Source organism: Gopherus flavomarginatus, chromosome 3, assembly GCF_025201925.1.
Source record: "Gopherus flavomarginatus isolate rGopFla2 chromosome 3, rGopFla2.mat.asm, whole genome shotgun sequence".
In the NCBI taxonomy this organism is placed as follows: Eukaryota; Metazoa; Chordata; order Testudines; family Testudinidae; genus Gopherus; species Gopherus flavomarginatus.
The window spans coordinates 205,177,014-205,197,713 of record NC_066619.1 but is presented as its reverse complement, the minus strand read 5'-3'; the positions used below and the strand labels follow the sequence as shown (position 1 = coordinate 205,197,713).

General features: G+C 43.5%; 1 protein-coding gene and 1 pseudogene across 2 annotated transcripts in view; both read left to right on the top strand.

The window, feature by feature from the left end:
• PDGFC (platelet derived growth factor C) overlaps nt 1-20,700 on the top strand; it is a 232,480-nt gene that overhangs the window by 32,716 nt on the left and 179,064 nt on the right. The gene's annotated exons all lie outside the window — the stretch shown is intronic.
• On the top strand, nt 2,841-3,013 carry LOC127048568 (uncharacterized; annotated as a pseudogene).

Genomic DNA, 20,700 nt, shown 5'->3' with positions numbered 1-20,700 from the left:
AAGGTTAAAGTTAACCTGTGATGGTGTTTGGGAAATATTTTACAATGGGCTGTTCTGTAATGAATACTATTTCTGAAAGATTATACTTTCCATCTTCTATAATGTTTTAAAAATATAAAGAAAATTAAATAGTTATTTAAAAAGGGGATAAACTCTGCAATCTTTAAGGGCTCAATCCAGCTCTCACTGAAATCCACTGGGAATCTTTTCATTGGTTTCAACAGGAGTTGACTCGGGTCTTTAAGCAAAGCCCAGATTGATTTTATTGGTTCAGAATTGATCCCTTCTCAAGGAAAGTACCATAAGGTAATTGACAGTGGTGGCAATGTATATAATTCTCACTGGTCCTGATCAAATTTTAAAACGAGCAGCTTCCTTTTTGCAAGTCTTATTTGCATCCCCAAGTTTTTTGCACAAACAGTTGAACTGCAGATTCAAATCTTGGTGTTAAAACAAAGCCATTCATTCAGAGTTACAACAAAACTTGTGTATAAGTAAGATAGGTAGAAGTGCAAGTGTTTGAAATTACTCATTCAAGCCAATGATCAAAGAAGTTTGCCAATAGTAGAATTTTATGTTCATTGCTGTGCACAATATTGATCAGTTAGCCCTTTCTCCTCTGTGTCCTATAGCTGTCCTCCTATTCTTGCAAAAATCACAATCACCATTTGCGAGGAGGGGGAGAAGGGAGGAAGAGTATAGATGGGATATATGTGTTTGAGGAGAAATTTGATGTCCTTGTACAGTAACTCCTTGCTTAATATTATAGTTATGTTCCTGAAAAATGTGACTTTAAGTGAAACAATGTTAAGCGAATCCAATTTCCTCGTAAGAATTAATGTAAATGGGGGGGCTTAGGTTCCAGGGATTTTTTTTTCACCAGACAAAAAACTATATACAGTATAAGTTTTAAACAAACAGTACTGTACACATCCATGATGATTGTGATGCTTGGTTCAGGTGGTGAAGTTAGAGGGTGGGATATTTCCTGGAGAATGCCTTACTGCTAAATGATGAACTAGCATTTGGCTGAGCCCTCAAGGGTTAACTCTTTGTTGTTAATGTAGCCTCATACTCTACAAGGCAGCAGGAATGGAGTTAGAGGAGACAGCATGGCAAACAGAGAAGAGACACACACCCTGTGTGTGGGAGAGAGAGATGCCCATTGCCCCTTTAAGTATGCTGACTCCACTCTTAAGTACATTGCCTTTAAAAAAATCAGGAAGTTGAAACAGCAGCTGCAGCCAGCAAGCTCTCTCTATCCTGAGTAGGGTGACCAGATGTCCCGATTTTATAGGGGCAGTCCTAATTTTTGGGTCTTTTTCTTATATAGGCTCCTATTACCCCCTCCCCCTACCCCAGACCCGATTTTTCACACTTGCTGTCTGGTCACCCTAGTCTCTATGATGGGGGCTAATTTAGCTACAATGAGTCAGGAAAAAGATCTTGGCGTCATCGTGGATAGTTCTCTGAAGATGTCCATGCAGTGCGCAGAGGCAGTCAAAAAAGCAAACAGGATGTTAGGAATCATTAAAAAGGGGATAGAGAATAAGACTGAGAATATCTTATTGCTCTTATATAAATCCATGGAAGCAGCAAAGAATCCTGTGGCACCTTATAGACTAACAGACGTTTTGGAGCATGAGCTTTCGTGGGTGAATACCCACTTCCTCAGATGCAGTGGGAAGTGGGTATTCACCCACGAAAGCTCATGCTCCAAAACGTCTGTTAGTCTATAAGGTGCCACAGGATTCTTTGCTGCTTTTACAGATCCAGACTAACACGGCTACCCTCTGATACATAAATCCATGGTACGCCCACATCTCGAATACTGTGTACAGATGTGGTCTCCTCATCTCAAAAAAGATATTCTAGCACTAGAAAAGGTTCAGAAAAGGGCAACTAAAATGATTAGGGGTTTGGAGAGTGTCCCATACGAGGAAAGATTAAAGAGGCTAGGCCTCTTCAGCTTGGAAAAGAGGAGACTAAGGGGGGATATGATAGAGTATATAAAATCATGAGTGATGTGGAGAAAGTGGATAAGGAAAAGTTATTTATTTATTCCCATAATACAAGAATTAGGGGTCACCAAATGAAATTAATAGGTAGCAGGTTTAAAACAAATAAAAGGAAGTTCTTCTTCACACAGTGCACAGTCAACTTGTGGAACTCCTTACCTGAGGAGGTTGTGAAGGCAGGGACTATAACAATGTTTAAAAGGGAACTGGATAAATTCATGGTGGCTAAGTCCATAAATGGCTATTAGCCAGGAAGGGTAAAGAATGGTTTCCCTAGCCTCTATTCATCAGAGGATGGAGATGGATGGCAGGAGAGAGATCACTTGATCATTGCTTGTTAGCTTCACTCCCTCTGGGGCACCTGGCATTGGCCACTGTCAGTAGACAGATACTGGGCTAGATGGACCTTTGGTCTGAACCGGCACGGCTGTTCTTATGTTCTTATGTTCTAGTCCTGAGCCCTGTCCTGTCCCCACCCTGCCCTATATGGAGAAGGGGTAAGTGGGGGGCAGGAGTAGGGGGGAGGGGGACACCCTGACATAGACCCCCTCAACCTCCTTTCACTGCAGAGCAAGCAGGAGGCTCTGGGAGCAGCTCCAAACCAGAGGGCAGGAGCAGCACATGGCAGTGGGGGGAGGGACAGCTGAACTGTAGGTGGGCAATTAGTGGCCTGCTGGGCAGCTGCTGCACAGGGAACTTAGGCAAATGGGGAGCTAATGGGGGGCTGCCAGTCCACCTTGGTTCCAAGCCCCCACCAGCTAGCTGCAATGGGCTGCTCTTCCTGCAAGTGGTGGACAAAACAGGCGGCTGCCAAACAAGTGAAAACATTATCTAAAAGTTGTATCTGTTCTTATCAGTTTAATATGTGATATGTCCTTTATTTGAGGACTGTATATTAAATTGATTTTTGAAACAGGGGGCTGGAATAGGAGCTTGCTCTCTCCACCCCATGCATTGACCTGATATTGCAGTGCCTCCAGGACCGGGCTTTAAAAAAAAAAAATTACAGTGAAACCCCGCTATAACGCGACCTTTGGAGTCCAAAAAATTCCATTGCGTTAAATATGGGGTTGCGGTATAGCGAGGTTTCAGACCAGTCAGTTTTTCAGTGGTCCCCAAAGCGGTGCATTGATGTGCGCCACCTAGTACCCCTGGTGCCTACTGCCCAGCAGGGAAGAGGAGCTGTGGCCCCCCGCCTGCCGGGGACAGAGAACTCCGGGACTGCGGGTGCCGATGCACTCTGTCCCCGGCAGGTGCGGGGCCGTGGCTTCTTTCCGGCTTCAAGAGAAGCCGCGGCCCCGTGCCTGCCGCAGCCTCGGAATTCTCTGTTCCCAGCAGGTGAGGAGCCATGGCTCCTCTTGAAGCGGGAGAGAAGCCACGGCCCCGCACCTGCCTGGGACAGAGAGCACTGGCCCCGGCAGCCCCAGAGAAGCCGAAGAGAAGCCGCGGGCCCGTGCCTGCCAGGGACAGAGAGCACCAGCGCTCACAGTCCCGGAGTTCTCTGTCCCCGGCAGGTGGGGAGCTGTGGCTCCTCTTGAAGCAGGAGGGAAGCCACAGCACTGCACCTGCAGGGGACAGAGAGCACTGGCCCCGGCAGCCCTGGAGAAGCCGAAGGGAAGCTACAGCCCCGTGCCTGCTGGGGACAGAGAGCACCGGCGCCAACAGCCTCAGAATTCTCTGTCCCTGGCAGGTGCGGGGCTTTAGCTTCTCTCCCCTGCCATGGTGTTGGGGACCATTGGTACAGTACTGTACTGTATTATGCCTTAAAGGGGAGCCAACCTGTGATCGGGTTATATGTGATTTCGCGTTATGGCGGGGCGTGTTATTGCGCGGTTTGACTGTATAAGGGAGCATTGCACAACTTTAAATGAGCATGTTCTCTAATTGATCAGCAATGTAACAACGTTAACCAGTTTCATATTTAAGCATTTTTCAAAAGGTAGTAACAATTTCATATTTTTCTTTATTCAGTGAACGCTACACAGACATTTATCCACTAGTATGAACATAATTAAACTGATATATGAAAGTGTATGCCAAAACAAAACCATGCTGGGACAAATGCAATGGAAATTTCATATCCTATTTGTGCTAGACTGCTGGTACTTCCTTTTCTGGCTCACTTTCAACTGTGCCTGTAAGCGCAAAGGAATGGCATGTATTTAGACATTTGTAAATAAGATCCCCCACACACTTTCCTCTTGAGAACATGCTTGCATACCTTTTATGGTCAAAAAGGGGTGTTTCCCTCTGTCTGTGTGCTAGCCACAGAGTTACCGGTAACCAAGCATGCAGTTCAGAATCCTATGTCTAATACTTTGTGAATTTGAATTAAAATACAAAAGTTGTTGGAGGTAGAATAAAACAATACATTCATCTGCTTTCATTTGTTTATAGATACTTCTGTAATAATAAAATATATTTTAAAAAACCTAGTTTCTAGCTCTCTGCTTCTCCTAATTGTGTCCATTTCTGTTTTACTTCTAAAAATAGTAACTAAATCAAACTCACTTGAGCACATTTCTTCTCCTCTGCAAACTGTCAGTTTTTGGGAGAGAGGTCAATTATATAGTTAGGTTTTGGGACACCAAATTCTCTTTGGATGTTTGGTGTCAGTTCATTAACTTCTGATGTGAAAATTCTTGCTCTATTTTTAAAAAAATATTCAAATTAATGCTTTCTTGTATGACAAGTACAAAAGTATTTCAGAGAATAGAAACTGATCTGGTGTCCACTCTCTCACTTATAAAATGTAAGTATAATTGCTGTAGGCATTTCCTTTGACCATTTCTGAAACTATGAATTTGTGCAGAGACCAAATTTATAACCTCAATGAGTGTCAACTCTGCATTATATTTATCGTAGAAATTATTTAAATGGCATAAATGTCAGAAACTTGAAAGAACACAATTAAAAAAACTAATTTTACATGTCATAAAAGTAGAACATTAGGTTTATAATGTGAAGTACTAGTTTTTATTCAGGAGGCTACATAATTTAAAATATTTATACATTTGAGTGAGTTTCCCCTCTACACTGCTGATACATCACCATCAGTTTTTTAAATAAGATTACTGATCCTCTGGAAGGGCCTATTAGGGCTCATTGTTAACAGCGCCAGCTCTGTAAAAGAGAATTTTATCTTTTTCAGTAACCGTACTATATATATAAAGAACTTTTCTCTGACTGGCTACTATAACTCTTGTCTGATTAGGTCTACTAAGAATTTTTTTCATTTTGTCTTCCATAAACCAGTTTGCTGATCAGCTGCTTGTTCTCCTCAGCTAAAGCAGAAAAACTTCAACATTTGGATGAAAAAGAACCAAAAATATCCACAAAGTGAAGAAAAAGAAATAATAATGAAAAGTTGCCAAACTGCTGGAAGGGAAATGTTTTAAAACTTTGACTCAAGTTTTCCTCTTTTTGCAAGAACAATCAGTTAGTTTTGCCATTGACTTTCTGACTGTTATATGTTTTTGAGCCAGCTGATCCACATAATCTTCTTATGCATGCTATGAAATATCATAAATAGTTAAAATCAAAGTACACATGTCAATATAAATAGCCAAAGTGCATTTTACATTGACATAATCCTGTACATTTTGTGTGTGTTCATTTGGGCTCCAGTCAATGGGGCCACTCTTGTGCTTAAAGTTAAGCTTAAGTGCTTTGGGAAGCCTTGTTTGTTCAATTTACTAGTGTCATTGATCTCTAATGCCTCTAACTAATAACACTCTGCTAATACCCATATACCATTTAAGCCACAGTCCTACAAAGACTTACGTGCATGCTTAAATTTATACACTGTGAGTGAGTTATCCCATTGCAGTAATGGGATAACCCATAGTGTGTAAAGTTAGGCTTGTGCCTAAGTCACTCTAGTCAGTGGGACTACTCATGGCTTAGTTACATATGTGTTTAAGTCTGTGGATATATAAACCATAAATTTATTCTTGAATATGCCATCATTGAATGCATTTTTATCCTTCTGATAGAACAATGCAAGTCTCATAGACTTTAAGGTCAGAAGGGACCATTATGATCTTCTAGTCTGACCTCCTGCACAACGCAGGCCACAGAATCTCATCCACCCACTCCTGTAACAACCCCCTGACCTATGTCTGGGCTATTGAAGTCCTCAACTTGTGGTTTAAACTTCAAGGTACAGAGAATCCACCAGCAAGTGACCCGTGCCCCACACTGCAGAGGAAGATGAAAACCTCCCAGCGCCTCTGCCAATCTGCCCCGGAGGAAAATTCCTTCCCAACCCCAAATATGGCAATCAGCTAAACCCTGAACATGTGGGAAAGACTCACCAGCCAGATACCCAGGAAAGAATTCTCTGAGTAGTAACTTAGATCCTATCCTATGTAGTGTCCCATCAGAGGCCGCTGGGCATATTTACCGCTAATAGTCAAAGATCAATTAATTGCCAAAATTAGGCTATCCCATCATACCATCCCTTCCATAGACTTATCAAGCTTAGTCTTGAAGCTAGATATGTCTTTTGCCTCCACTCTTCCACTTGGAAGGCTATTACAGAATTTCACTCCTCTAATGGTTAGAACCCTTCTTCTTATTTCAAGTCTAAACTTCCTGATGGCCAGTTTATATCCATTTGTTCTTGTGTCCACATTGGTACTGAGCTTAAATAATTCCTCTCTCTCCCTGGTATTCAGGGCCAGTGCAACCATTTAGGTGACCTAGGCAGTTGCCTAGGGCACTAGGATTTGGGGAGCGGCATTTTCTTCGGCAGTGACTACGGCGGCTGGATCTTCGGCTGCCCCGGTCACCGCCGTCATTTAGGCGGAGGGAACTGGGGCAGGGGAGTTCGGGGAGGGCTGCCTGCAGCAAGTAAGGGGAGGAGAGCGACACTCAGGGGAACTCCCTGCCCCAGCTCACCCCTGCCCCGCGTCCTCCCTGAGCACGCTGTGGCTGCTTCACATCTCCCACCTCCTGGGTTTGCGGCCCCTAAGCTGATTGGCGCCGCAAGCTTGGGAGGTAGGAGAATTGAAGCAGCGACAGCGTGCTCGGGGAGGAGGCAGAGCAGGGTTGAGCTGCTGCACTTCTCCCGCCTCCTAGGCTTGTGGTGCCTAAGCTGATTGGCTTAGGTGCCACAAGCCTGGGAGGCGGGAGAAGTGAAGCAGCGACGGCGTGCTCGGGATGGGGGTGGAGCAGGGGTGAACTGGGGTGGGGGCAGTGTCTCAGGGCGGGGGGAGTGGGGAGCTGCCACGGGGGGATGCCTTAAGGCGGAAGGGGGCACCTCAGGGCAGAGGATCGGGGATGAGGGAGGGCACAAGGTGGAAGTTTCACCTAGGGCGTGAAACATACTTGCACTGGCCCTGCTGGTATTTATCCCTCTGATATATTTATAGAAGCAATCATATCTCCCCTCCACCTTTTTTTGGTTAGGCTAAACAAGCCAAGCTCTTTGAGTCTCATTTCATAAGACAGGTTTTCCATTCCTCGGATCATCCTAATAGCCCTTCTCTGTGCCTGTTCTAGTTTGAATTCATCCTTCTTAAACATGGGAGACCAGAACTGCACACAGTATTTCAGAGGATGTCTCACCAGTCCCTTGTAAAACGGTACTAACACCTCTTTATCTCTGCTGGAAATACCTTGCCTGATGCATCCCAAGACTTGAGTAGCTTTTTTCACAGCCATATCACATTGGCGGCTCATTGTCATCCTCTGATTAACCAATACGCTGAGGTCCTTCTCCTCCTCCGCTACTTCCAAGTGATGGATCCTCAGTTTATAACAAAAATTCTTGTTATTAATCCCTAAATACATGACCTTGCACTTTTCACTATTAAATTTCATCCTATTATTATTACTCCAATTTACAGTCATCCAGATCTTCCTGTAGGATGTCCCGGTCCCTCTCTGTATTGGCAATACTTCCCAGCTTCGTGTCATCCTCAAACTTTATTAGCACATTTCCGCTTTTTGTGCCAAGGTAGTAATAAAAAGATTAAATAAGATTGGTCCCCAAACTGAGCCCTGAGGAACTCCACTAGTAACCTTCTTCCAGCATGACAGTTCACCTTTCAGTATGACCCGTTGTAGTCTGCCCTTTAACAAGTTCCTTATCCACCTCTCAGTTTTCATATTGATCCGCATCTTTTGCAATTTAGCTAATAATTCCCCATATGAAACCGTTTCAAATGCCATACAGAAATTGAGGTAAATTAGATCCACTGCATTTTCTTTGTCTAAAAAAATCTGTTACCTTCTCAAAGAAGGAGATCAGGTTAGTTTGGCATGTATCAATTGTGTCAGGAATTTAGGTTTGAAGTGGATTGAAGAGGTTGGTCATCTTGGAGATTTTTTAATAAAGTGAACTGCTGCAACACTAGGTCCCAATTATTGGAGAATTCGTTGATGAATTTTCGTATCATGGCCCCCAAAGTTCCATTGAACCTTTCCACTAGGCCATTGGTTTGATGGTGGTACGGGGTGGCAACCAAGTGATTCACCCCATGAGTTTCCCACAGTTTTTCCATGGTCCCTGCCAGGAAATTAGACCCTGAATCTGTAAGGATGTCAGAGGGCCAACCTACCCTGGCAAAGATGTCTGTTAGGGCCAGGCACACAGTGTTAGCCCTGGTGTTGCCTAGAGCTACTGCTTCTGGCCATCGGGTAGCAAAGTCCACTAAAGTCAGTACGTACTGCTTTCCTCTGGGCGTCTTTTTTGGGAAAGGGCCCAGAATATCCACAGCTACTCGCTGAAATGGGACCTCAATTATGGGGAGTGGCTGGAGAGGGGCCTTGACCTGGTCTTGAGGCTTCCCCACTCTTTGGCATACCTCACAAGACCGGACATACTTGGCAACGTCCTTGCCCATCCCCTCCCAGTGGAAGGACTTCCCCAACCGGTCCTTGGTTCTGTTCACCCCAGCATGGCCACTGGGATGATCATGGGCTAAGCTTAAGAGCTTCCCCCGGTACTTAGTTGGAACCACCAACTGTTTTTGCGGCTGCCATTCTTCCCGGTGTCCACCAGAAAGAATTTCCTTGTATAAAAGTCCTTAGTCTATAACAAACCGGGATCGATTAGAAGAGCTGAGAGGCGGTGGGATGCTCCGTGCCGCCGCCCAAGCTTTCTGAAGGCTGTCATCCGATTCCTGCTCAGCCTGGAACTGTTCCCTTGAGGCTGGGGTCACCAGTTCTTCCTCAGACTGTGGACTTGGGCTTGGTCCCTCTGGAAGCGAGGTAGGTGATGGGGTTGTTTCCGTTGCTGGTGAACCGCTCTCCGCTGGTGCACCTGAGGGTATTTCAGGCTCTGGCTGAGCCTTTTGGGTATGGCTGTCTGTTGCTTCTGCCAGTTTTGGCTCGCTGGCGCCCTCTGGCGTTGAGTTTGAAGATGTAGTTGCACTTGCTGGTGCTGGTTGCTGTTCCAGTTCCGGGCCTGGGACTGGAGATGCTGTGGCTGTTTCAGTGGTAGGCATGGAATCCGGGTCCACTACCTCTGTCTGGGTCTCTGGTAACACAGACGGGGCCTCTGTGGACGGCTCAGGAACAGGAATGGGTCTGGAAGCTTGCCTGGTTTGGCTACGTGTAACCATTCCCACTCTCTTGGCCCGCCTCACCTGCTTGGCCAAGTCCTCCCCCAGTAGCATGGGGATAGGATAATTGTCATAGACTGCAAAAGTCCACATTCCTGACCAGCCTTTGTACTGGACAGGCAGTTGAGCTGTAGGCAAGTCTACAGCTTGTGACATGAAGGGGTAAATTGTAACTTTGGCCTTTGGGTTGATGAATTTGGGGTCAACGAAGGATTGGTGGATAGCTGACACTTGTGCCCCCGTGTCTCTCCACGCAGTAACCTTCTTTCCGCCCACTCTCAAATTTTCCCTTCGCTCCAAGGGTATTTGAGAGGCATCCGGGCCTGGGGATCTTTGGGGTGATGGTGGTGTAATGAATTGCACTCGCATGGTGTTCTTGGGACAGTTGGCCTTGATATGTCCCAGTTCATTACACTTAAAGCATCTTCCATCTGATGGGTCACTGGGCCGAGGTGAGTTACTGGAGACTGGTGAGGTTGAAGGGTAGGGTATCTGTGGCTTTACTTGGGTGGTATGTGGGGTCTTTGGCTGTCCTCGGTTGTAGGGTTTATGGTCTGTGTGCCCCCTGGGGTAATCGTTCCCCTTGACAGTAGCTTTCTTGCTTTCTGCCAGTTCCATCCATTTGGCTCCAATTTCCCCCGCCTCAGCGATATCTTTGGGATTTCCATCTTGTATGTACCGTGTGATGTCTTCAGGGACACCATCCAAGAACTGCTCCATTTGTATGAGGAGGTGCAGTTCTTCCAAGGTTTGAATGTTGTTTCCTGTTATCCAGGCCTCATAGTTTTTTTTGCAATGTAGTAGGCGTGTTTGGGAAATGACACCTCTGGTTTCCACTTTTGGGTTCTGAAATGCCGACGGGCATGATCTGGGGTTATCCCCATTCTGTATCTGGCCTTGGTTTGAAAAAGTTTATAGTCATTCATTTGCTGCTTAGGCATTTCAGCTGCCACCTCTGCTAAAGGTCCACTGAGCTGTGAGCTCAATTCTACCATGTACTGGTCTTCGGGAATGCTGTACCCAAGACAGGCTCTTTCAAAATTTTCCAAGAAGGCCTCGGTGTCATCACCTGCCTTGTAGGTGGGAAATTTCCTGTGCTGTGGAGCAATAATTGGCTCCGGGTTGTTAGGGTTGGCTGGCACATGCAGCCCAGCTTTTGCCAACTCCAGTTCATGTTTTCTCTGTTTTTCCTTCTCTTCATTCTCTTTTTGTTGTTTTTCCATTTCTTTTTGTTGTTTTTCCATTTCTTTTTGGTGCTTTTCCATTTCTCGGCGGTGGGCCAACTCTTCTTCTTCTTGTTTCCTTCGGTGGGCGAACTCTTCTTCCTCTAGTTTTCTTTTGTGTGCTGCCTGTTTGATTTGTTCTTCTCTTTCTTTCATCTCCATCTCTTTTTGTTTTATTTCCAGTTGTCGCCTGTGTTCAGCTTCTCTGAATTGTCCTTCGGCCTCAATTTTTGCCTTAGAAGTCATGGTTCTTGTTTTCTTGGGTTGGGGTGCCCTCCGGTGTTTATCTTCTGCACTGCAGGCTCTGTTGCCTCCTGAAGTCTGCCTAGCAACAATGCCTTTAGCTAATCTTCAATGTTAAGTAAACCTGAAAAACCACTTTATTTGCATTCATATAGTGCTGGAACTTGCCTCCTAATGGGAGGGCTATTGCATGACAAAAGACCCTTAACAGTCTGGTAATGGCTTCTTGCTTAACATGCAAGCCACAAACTGCCAGAGAGAGCAGAAAAAAAAATTCTCTCTGGTTCCCTTTTAAAACCAACTGTTTCTCTCTGCTAAAAAGCCCTTAGCAGAGAAAAGAAAAATATAATATTCCTACTGGCTTCTGGATTCTGTCTAGATCCCACCGCTGCCACCATATCATAACCTTAGTCCCACATTTGGACCTTAGCGTCCAAAATATGGGGGTTAGCATGAAAACCTCCAAGCTTAGTTACCAGCTTGGACCTGGTACCTGCTGCCACCACCCAAAAAATTAGAGTGTTTTGGGGCACTCTGGTCCCCCTGAAAAACCTTCCCTGGGACCCCAAGACCCAAATCCCTTGAGTCTCACAACAAAGGGAAATAATCCTTTTTCCCTTCCCCCCTCCAGGTGCTCCTGGAGAGATACACAGACACAAGCTCTGTGAAACTACACAGAGAGACTCCCCCTCTCTGTTCCCAATCCTGGAACAAAAAGAACTTTCCTATTCCCCCAGAGGGAATGCAAAATCAGGCTAGCAAATCCAACACACAGATCTCCCCGATTTCTTCCTCCCACCAATTCCCTGGTGAGTACAGACTCAATTTCCCTGAAGTAAAGAAAAACTCCAACAGGTCTTAAAAGAAAGCTTTATATAAAAAGAAAGAAAAATACATACAACTGTTCTCTCTGTATTAAGATGATGCAATACAGGGTCGATTTCTTAAAAGAATATTGAATAAACAGCCTTATTCAAAAAGAATACAAATCAAAGCACTCCAGCACTTATATTCATGCAAATACCAAAGAAAAGAAACCATAGAACTTACTATCTGATCTCTTTGTCCTTACACTTAGAAACAGAAGACTAGAAAGTAGAAACTACTTCTCCAAAGCTCAGAGAAAGCAGGAAGACAGACAAAAGACTCAGACACAAAATTCCCTCCACCCAAAGTTGAAAAAATCCGGTTTCCTGATTGGTCCTCTGGTCAGGTGCTTCAGGTGAAAGAGACATTAACCGTTAGCTATCTGTTTATGACAGCTCTCTAATTGTCCTGGTCTTGTATTTATTAATGTTTGTGCAGTGCTTTGAAGATGCATAGTAAAATACTCTATAAGTGCTAAGCATTATTTTTAAGCACTTACCCATGCAAAACTCCCTTTAACTTTAATGAGTGTTTAGCCTGCATTCCTAATAGGGAATATGGGACCAGCCTAAAATGGATTTGTCTCAGGTTCTCCCAGTATTAGTTAATTAGTGGGCTCCAACGTTCAGTTTCCTGCAGGCTTTTCTTAAAAAACAAACAAACAAACAAAAAACTTTTCGGTTAAAATGATGATGAAAAGGAAATACCGCTAAGAGCTGAGTTTGTCTGAATCTGCAGTATTGTATTTTCCTTCTAAGTGAACTTTTTCCTCTGACCTGTCATATCTTGTTTTTGAATGAGTCAGTAACTCACTTTCTTGTCTAAGTCACATTGTGCAGAATTTTGGCCTGGTTCATTGGCTCTTTAGTCTAAGTCCTGTTATGTACCGATCTGTTGCTCTGGGATGAATCAAGATGTGAACTCCAGTTTGAAAGAGTAAGAAGTGTTGGCATAGTGTACTTGATAGGACCTTTAATAATAGTGGAGCATGGAGAATTACTGTTTGTAGGTCTAGAAATCCCAGTGTCTCTAGTTAATTAATGATGTAGTCCTGAACTTTGCTCAGAGGCAACGAGAGAGATTATTACTTAAGTGAAAATTAGTGGGCAGCACTTAAAAAGAGAAAATAAGTCCTCAAGGTAGTGTGCGATGTGCTGGTGTATTCTTAGAGTTAAATTATTCATGTTACATAGTATTTTTAAATATCTCTTGATTCACTAGGAGTATGATACGTAATTATTTAGACATACGTTTTTTGGTTTGGAGTTTTTTGTATGAGCCAAAGAGTTCCTCTGTACAGGTATTAGACCAGGAGTCGGCAATCTTTCAGAAGTGGTGTGCCGAGTCTTCATTTCTTCACTGTAATTTAAGGTTTCGCATGCCGGTAATACATTTTAACATTTTTAGAAGTCTCTTTCTATAAGTCTATATTATATAACTAAACTATTGTTGTATGTAAAGTAAACAAGGTTTTCAAAATGTTTAAGAAGCTTTATTTAAAATTAAATTAAAATGCTGATCTTACGCTGCCAGCCTGCTCAGCTCGCTGTCAGCCTGGGATTCTGTTCACCTAGGCTGGCAGCGGGTTGAGCGGGGCCTGCGGCCGGGTCCCCAGACCTGGGGGCGGGGGGGTTTCAGGGGTCAGGGCAGAGGGCTGCCATGTGGGAGGGGTTCAGGACAGAAGGCTGGGTGTGTGGGCGGGTTCAGGGGTCAGGGCAGAGGGCTGGGAGGTGTGGGTGCAGGGCTGAAGGCTGGGTGTGGGGGCGTTCAGGGGGTCAGGGAAGAGGGCTGGGAGATGTGGGGGGTGCAGGGCAGAAGGCTGGGTGTGTGGGGGGTTCAAGGGTTAGGGCAGAGGGCTGGGGGTGTGGGGGGCTGCAGGGAAGAAGACTGAGTGTGTGTGGGGTGCACGGCTCATGGGGTGCTGCCAGCCCCCTGCCCTGAGCGGCTCATGGCAGGGGGCTGGAAGCCAGGGTCAATTTTCTTGGGTTCATACTGCGGGACCAAAAATTGCAGTGTAGATATTCAGGCTTGGGTTGGGGCCTGGGCTCTGAGATCCATCCCCCTCATGGGGTTTTAGAGCCCAGCCTCCGCTCTGAACATATTTTTTGCAGTTTTTAGCCTTGCTTTTGGAGCCCTGGGTGGGCCTGAGTCAGCTGACCCGGACTAGCTGTGGCTGTGCCGTGAGTCTTTTGTTGCAATGTAGATATTCCTAGAGAGGAAAAATCATAATAAAATTTTATGAAACTTGAGAAATTGACCTAACATAATTACTCAACACCTGATAATGTTGAAATTGTAGGGTTTGACATCCGAACCTTTCAAAATAGAAATGACTCCATTATACCATTGGATAGGAGGATTTCTGGCTTTGTAAAATATAAAATACTCATTTCTAACTCCACCTGATATCATCTCTGATTTTAAATTTGTGGACCGAATGTGACCCATCCTATGCCTTCACATCCATTTAATTTTGGTAGGAGAAGACGAAAGGAAACAAGGAAGACCTGGAGCAGCGGTGACTACCAGTGTGTGTTTGTGCGGGGGTGTGTGTGTATTCCTGTCTTTTTGTCCATTTATGCAAATGGCCAAAAGCTTAAAGCCTTCTCTTTTGGAGGTGGACTTTTCCTCCAGAATGCAACAGACTTTTTGTTATGGTGTGTTTTTTGCAGGGGCATATTATCCCCTCACACCAATATCTGTATGGTTTACAAACAATCTGGGTTTAATTTAAGGTGTTGCTATAAGTTTTACAGGAGCTGGTTTGGTTGTGTTGAGACCTCTCATCTTGCCTTGTGTAATTCTGAGGCATTCAAGCTAAGTGAGAAATGAGTGGAGGTGAGCTTTTCAGTGATTAATCCTCAGTTGTAAAATTTTCTTCCTTCTTTCATTTACCTAATTAAAATTCGTTGACTTTCAGGTATTTTTGCAAGTTCCATTTTTTCTTGCTAGTTTGTCCTGGTGGGAAGGATGCATTATTGGGTTGTGGAGTTCTAGTTATAGCAGGATCTAGGCGTTAATGCTCCATTTGTTTGGCATTAGCTCTATTTATTTTTTGTACTGGTATGTGTATATATGCACCCAGTCCTCTACATAGGTATGTTTTTATAAACTGAAATTATTAAATGAATTATTCTGGGCTGTCAAGGTATTGAAATGCATGCACCAGCAAAAACAAGTTCATGCTCTCGTGGGTTGACAAAGCCTGTAATTTTTCTCTTCTTTCTAACAGAAATATTATCTCCTTTGTATTGTAGCTTTAGGGCACTCTTTACAATCTTTTTATTGTCACTGAGGGCAGTTGTCTCTGCATTCGAATCAGGGGAAGGTAATCCAAAAATGTTTTTTAATAACAGGAAATATTTGCCATTTCACCCATAATACAAAAGAATTCATGTTTGCTGAAGAGCTGGGTCATCCATCTGGTTTCAAGTTCTAAAGGTCAGCATTCTGAAGCTTGTCACATGCTTTGCCTTCACAATTCTTGTCACTTTTGTCTATTCAGAATCAACTTCCCTGCTATCCCAGCAGACAGTGTCTGACTTTTCTATGGACTACAGGAAAACAGTTTGAAAATATAATTGAGGTTTCTGGGCAGGAAAACTGAAGCATTGTTGTTAAGCTGATGCGGCAGAAAATGTGACACAGGATTATTGTACATTAAGTCCAACTAAAATACATTTTTGGCAGAATTTCACAACTGTAGTAGGATTCTTCAGTTACCTGTATGAGTCCTGGATAAGGACAGTAGTTTAGTTAAATTTAAAATGTATAAATATATGGGTACAGTCAAAATCATTGATGGTGTGACATTTTGCAGATCATCCAGAAAAGTAAGAGTTCTGTCACCATCTGTGTTGTGACTTTGGGAGTCTTAATGCTATGCTGCTGTGGCTCAGAGCTTTGACACCAGTAGCCAGCCTACAAGCACAAAGGTCCAATCCCTGGCTTCAGCCTGCCTAGCTACTCATTGCAGGGTGACCCCACTAGCTGTTCTGGTATCGAGTCCTCCCAAATCCATCTCCCTGAGTTCTTAACTACCAGACGCTCTGACTTTTCCCCTCTGGTTCATCACCCCCAAAGGAGTGAAACCTGTCGCCGATTATCAGTTCACTTTGGCACATATATTCCACTAGTCTGCACAACAGAGATCTGTTTGGAGTAAAAATCAACAGTTTATTTAATAAAAAATCTTAGATTCAAAGATGAAATGGTGAGGAAAAGCAAACACATACAAGTTACACTGAAAATAAACATAAAGATGCATTCTCAGGCTTTATACTTCTATATTAGCTATTTCCTCCTTTTTTCTCCTAATATAAATTACCTATTGCCTCCGAACAGTTTCCCAGAACCTCTCTTAGGTGCTTGCCCTCAGTTTCTGGAAACCATCATCCCTTTTAACAGGGGTTGCAGTTTTCTTCCCCCTTTTTCTGATTATGAAGATTCATGGTTACACAGAACAGGGGAAATTCCCTCCTTCCTTTGTTTTCCAAGACGGGGATTTTCTTTTTGGTTTCAATATTTTTCCATTAATTTTAGTGGTCCAACATTGTCTTTCTCTAGGCTGTACAATGTTAGGTGGTTGGAGTTAGTTTCATATAAACTAACCTGGGAGGTGACCATCACTACCTGATTATTTCACCGTTTTTGTGAGGTTAAGCTGCAGTTGACGTCTAGTTACAACTATAATGTTCTACATATATACACAAGCATACATTCATAACCATAACCTGTACACAGATCTTGTAAGGACCCTGATGTTTAGAACATTACATCCTTTCCTAAAAGACCTTACTTGACATATGTTTATTTGCAATAACATTGAATGCAATCAGTTGCTTGTTCTTTGGGGTCAGACCCCCCACCCCCTTCTCCTCTTGGAGCATCTGGACCCTAATTGTCACAGATGAGCACAAGTTTGTTTGTTTCTGTTTTCTTATTTCTTCTAAATGTATGTCTACCTAGGTTTCCTATGTGTGAAATGGGGATAATACTGATCTCACAGGGGTCTTGTCAAAGTAAATTAATGAATGTTTCTGAAGGACTTAAATACTGCATTGATGAAGGACCATAGAAGTATTTAGGTGGAAAAGAAAAGCTTAAATGAGTTTGCATCTTGCTTGTCAAGGCTGATACATGATTTTTTTTAAGTGACAGTCAATACATTCATTTTTTTTATTTTTTTTCAGTATCTAATTGCTTTTATTAATTTAATGAAACAAAAATCCATATGGGGGAAGAAATAAGCATAGTTTATTATGAAAACAGAGCTTCAAGCCTTTAATTTGTAGTTTTGTTGTCCAGTAGCTTGTGCATGGAATTCATGTTTGTATTTTAAATTTCATTCCTTACAATATTATACATACGGCACCAATGTACTGTACATGTCTAATGTAAACCATTAGGAGGGTGGTTTTTTAGCTTCACTCCACACCTGCTTTTTTTACTTTCTTGTCTCCTTCTATGTCCCCCTTATCCCTTTCTTTTCCTTTTTTCTTTCCATTTATCTTGTCCCCTCTTGAGTAACCCCTTCCACCCCCACTCCCACATACAAACCCCAACCAAATAAAAAATCATGCAACTATAGTGTTTGCTGCCATCACATGGTTCACTCCTTGCCCCACCTTGTGTCTGTTTTATCTAGATTATACATGCTTTGGAGCAGGAACTGTCTATTGATGGGGCTTCATTCTTGGTTGGTCCTCAGGCATTACCATAATAGACATGATTAATAAAAAATAAATACTTCTTCTTTTTACTTGATAAATGTTGACCCAGGAAATAGTTGTGCTCAAGTCAGAAATAGAAGGTTGAGAATGTCTGTTTTGGGAATTATGTCAAGATTTTATCTAATTAGAGAAAGAATTCACTTATATGTGACTTTTTTATTTCAAGGACAAATATGCTACCAGAAAATTTCATCTGTTTGGATACAGTAAGCATATTCATAAAAGTTTGTATGTTAATGTATTGATAGAAGAATATGATGTAGAAATTCTGCACACGTTACATAGCAAGTAGGTAAGTCTATATATTTTAAAGATGTTAGCAATGTGAATACAAGTCTCATAGGTTGACACAGAGGAAGTACAGTCAGTTCCCGGTCTTTCCTCCCCTTCGTAAATACTTATTTAGAAAGTTCAGAGTTCAATGGAAGGAAAACTTGAAGTACAATCTTGTTGCTTTGTTTGTATGAGTACATTATAATCTGAGGATTAAGTATCGTATACTCACAAGTAAACACATGTATAAATCATATTAAGGCTAATTAGCTTTAGTGCAAATAGCAAGGGGAGAATAGACATCTGAAGATGTCTTTCAAAAAATGTGAGCTGATGGTTTTTTCAGGAATTCAATTCCATAATAAACTCTTTGCAGTACTATATAAATGAGGTGGGTGGAGAAAAAGAAGGCTGTTTTAGTATCGGTTATGGGGCACCCCTGAGATTTCTGGTTTTATGGCTTATAAGCAGTTGGAAGGGTCACTGAATAAGTGGCACTTAAGATTTTAGGTTATGGGAGTTGTGTTTAGGGATCATTTGTACTGTGATGATGACAACACCATTCTAAACTTTTAAAATCTTCACCCAAAATTTTGAAAAACTCTAGTCTAAGTACACATGGTTCCTTGAGCTAATACAAAGGGTCTGCATCTCTTAATGGGAAGATCTTTGCTTTCAATATGGACGCACTTTTTTTTTTTAAACACACATCCGTCTATATACTTCCGCTGTACTGAATCCTTTGTTCTGTCTCTCTTCATAATCAAACATTGCTGCTGCTCTTTTTACCTCTCCCCTGTATTCGTACCTGTTCTCTTCTGTTTATTGGAGCCATTATACAAGCCACTAATTTCTGAGCTGCTGCATGTAAGAATCTTATCCTTCGCTATTCATCCTGGACCCCCTCAGCTTTTAGGTAGGGCAGTGCCTGTTGGCTGATGAAATTACAGTCTCAGCTTCATCAGCTGCCAGTTCTTCTTTGTGTTGTGGACACCTGCATGGATCTTTAATGGACACATTCTCTGGTATCCGTATGTAACTGTGGATAAACACAACCAACTGACGCTAATTAACAGTTTGTTCTCATGAGGTTTAGAGTATTAAATAGTCTAGGGCCTGAAAAATCCACTCACTTATTCACCAACAGTGAGCAGGCGCTTCCCTTCACAAGGGTGCCTGTGTGTGTATATAGTGGGACAGTGGGTGGAACAGGTGGAAGGAAAGTCATCAATTTCTGAAGAACTTTACCTTGCCATTTGACATAAATATTGTTTCTTGTACTTACGGTTGTGCAGATTACTTTCCAAATGGGAACTGAATGCAAACCAGCATAGTCGTGTCTCCTGAGAGTCCAAAGAGAGAGCACTAGAACCTGTGCTACTTCTTACAGCTTTGCCAGACAGAAACAAAGTGAAAACAGAGAGACTGTTTAGCAGCCACTCCTCAGAACCATCTGGCTATCCACAAAATTGACAAGAATTTGGTCAATTTAGTTCTCCTTCAGTTTGAAAAAATTATTGATAGCAGCTGAGGCAGGCCCTGGAGCAGTTTGTGGGGTAGGAGAGGGGAGAAGGCTAAAAGTAAGTTGGAGTAATGGTAGAGTAGTATATTCTCAACACAAACAGTCAGGTGGCAGATTAACAGATCTATTAGTCATTGGCCAATGGGAAAGATGGAAACCCCAAACAAGATCTTGTGACAGTCCCCTGCTCTATAAGTTTCAACACCATCCATTCCCAGCCCCCCATCATCATATTTATTTATTTGTACACCTCTACCCCGATAGAATGCAACCCGATATAACATGAATTCAGATATAACATGTTAAAGCAGTGGGAAGCTCCTGGCCCTTTAGAGAGCTACCTGAGCCCCACTGCTTTACCATGTTATATCTGAATTTGTGTGGAGCCCAGGGCCCTTTAAATCACTGCCCAAGCCCCTCTGCCAGAGCTCCGGCGGTGATTTAAGGGACCCGGGGCTCTGGCCACTGCAGGGAGCCCCAGGCCCTTTAAATCCCCACCTAAGCCCTGCTGCTAGAGCTCCAGCGGTGATTTAAAGGGCCTAGGGCTCCCCACAGCAGCTGGAGCACCGGTCCATTTAAATCCTCGCCGGGACTCTGGCAGCCGGGCTTGGGCGGTGATTTAAAGGGCCAGAGGCTCCAGCCGCTGCGGGGAGTCCCGGGCTCTTTAAATCCCTGTCTGAGCCCTGCTGCTGGAGCTCCGGTGGTGATTTAAAGGGCCCAGGGCTCTGGCCACTGTGGGGAGCCCCAGGCCCTTTAAATACCTGCCCGAGCCCCACTGCCGGAGCTCCGGCAGTGATTTAAAGGGCCAGAGGTTCCAGCCGCTGTAGGGAGCCCCGGGCTCTTTAAATCCCCGCACAAGCCCCACTGCCAGAGCTCTGGCGGTGATTTAAAGGGCCCAGGGCTCCCCGGCAGCGGCTGGAGCGCTGAGCCCTTTAAATCATCGCTGGGGAAGCCGGACCAGTCTGATACGCCGTACTGGACCAAACCCGATACAATGCAGTCTCACCTATAAGGCAATGAGATTTTTTGGCTCCCAAGGACTGCGTTATATCGGGGTAGAGGTGTATTTTGTTGACTTCTGGCTAGTATGTTTGTTTGTATCTGGTATACTTTTCAAACTCTGAATAATTCAGAGTCACTATTTTGTTTGCTACTACTTTGTGTTAAATCAGTTTTTTTGCTTTAAGTTTATCCCATCTCTAATTAAAAATGACAGATGGATATTATTGCTCTGTGGGATCATAAGAATGG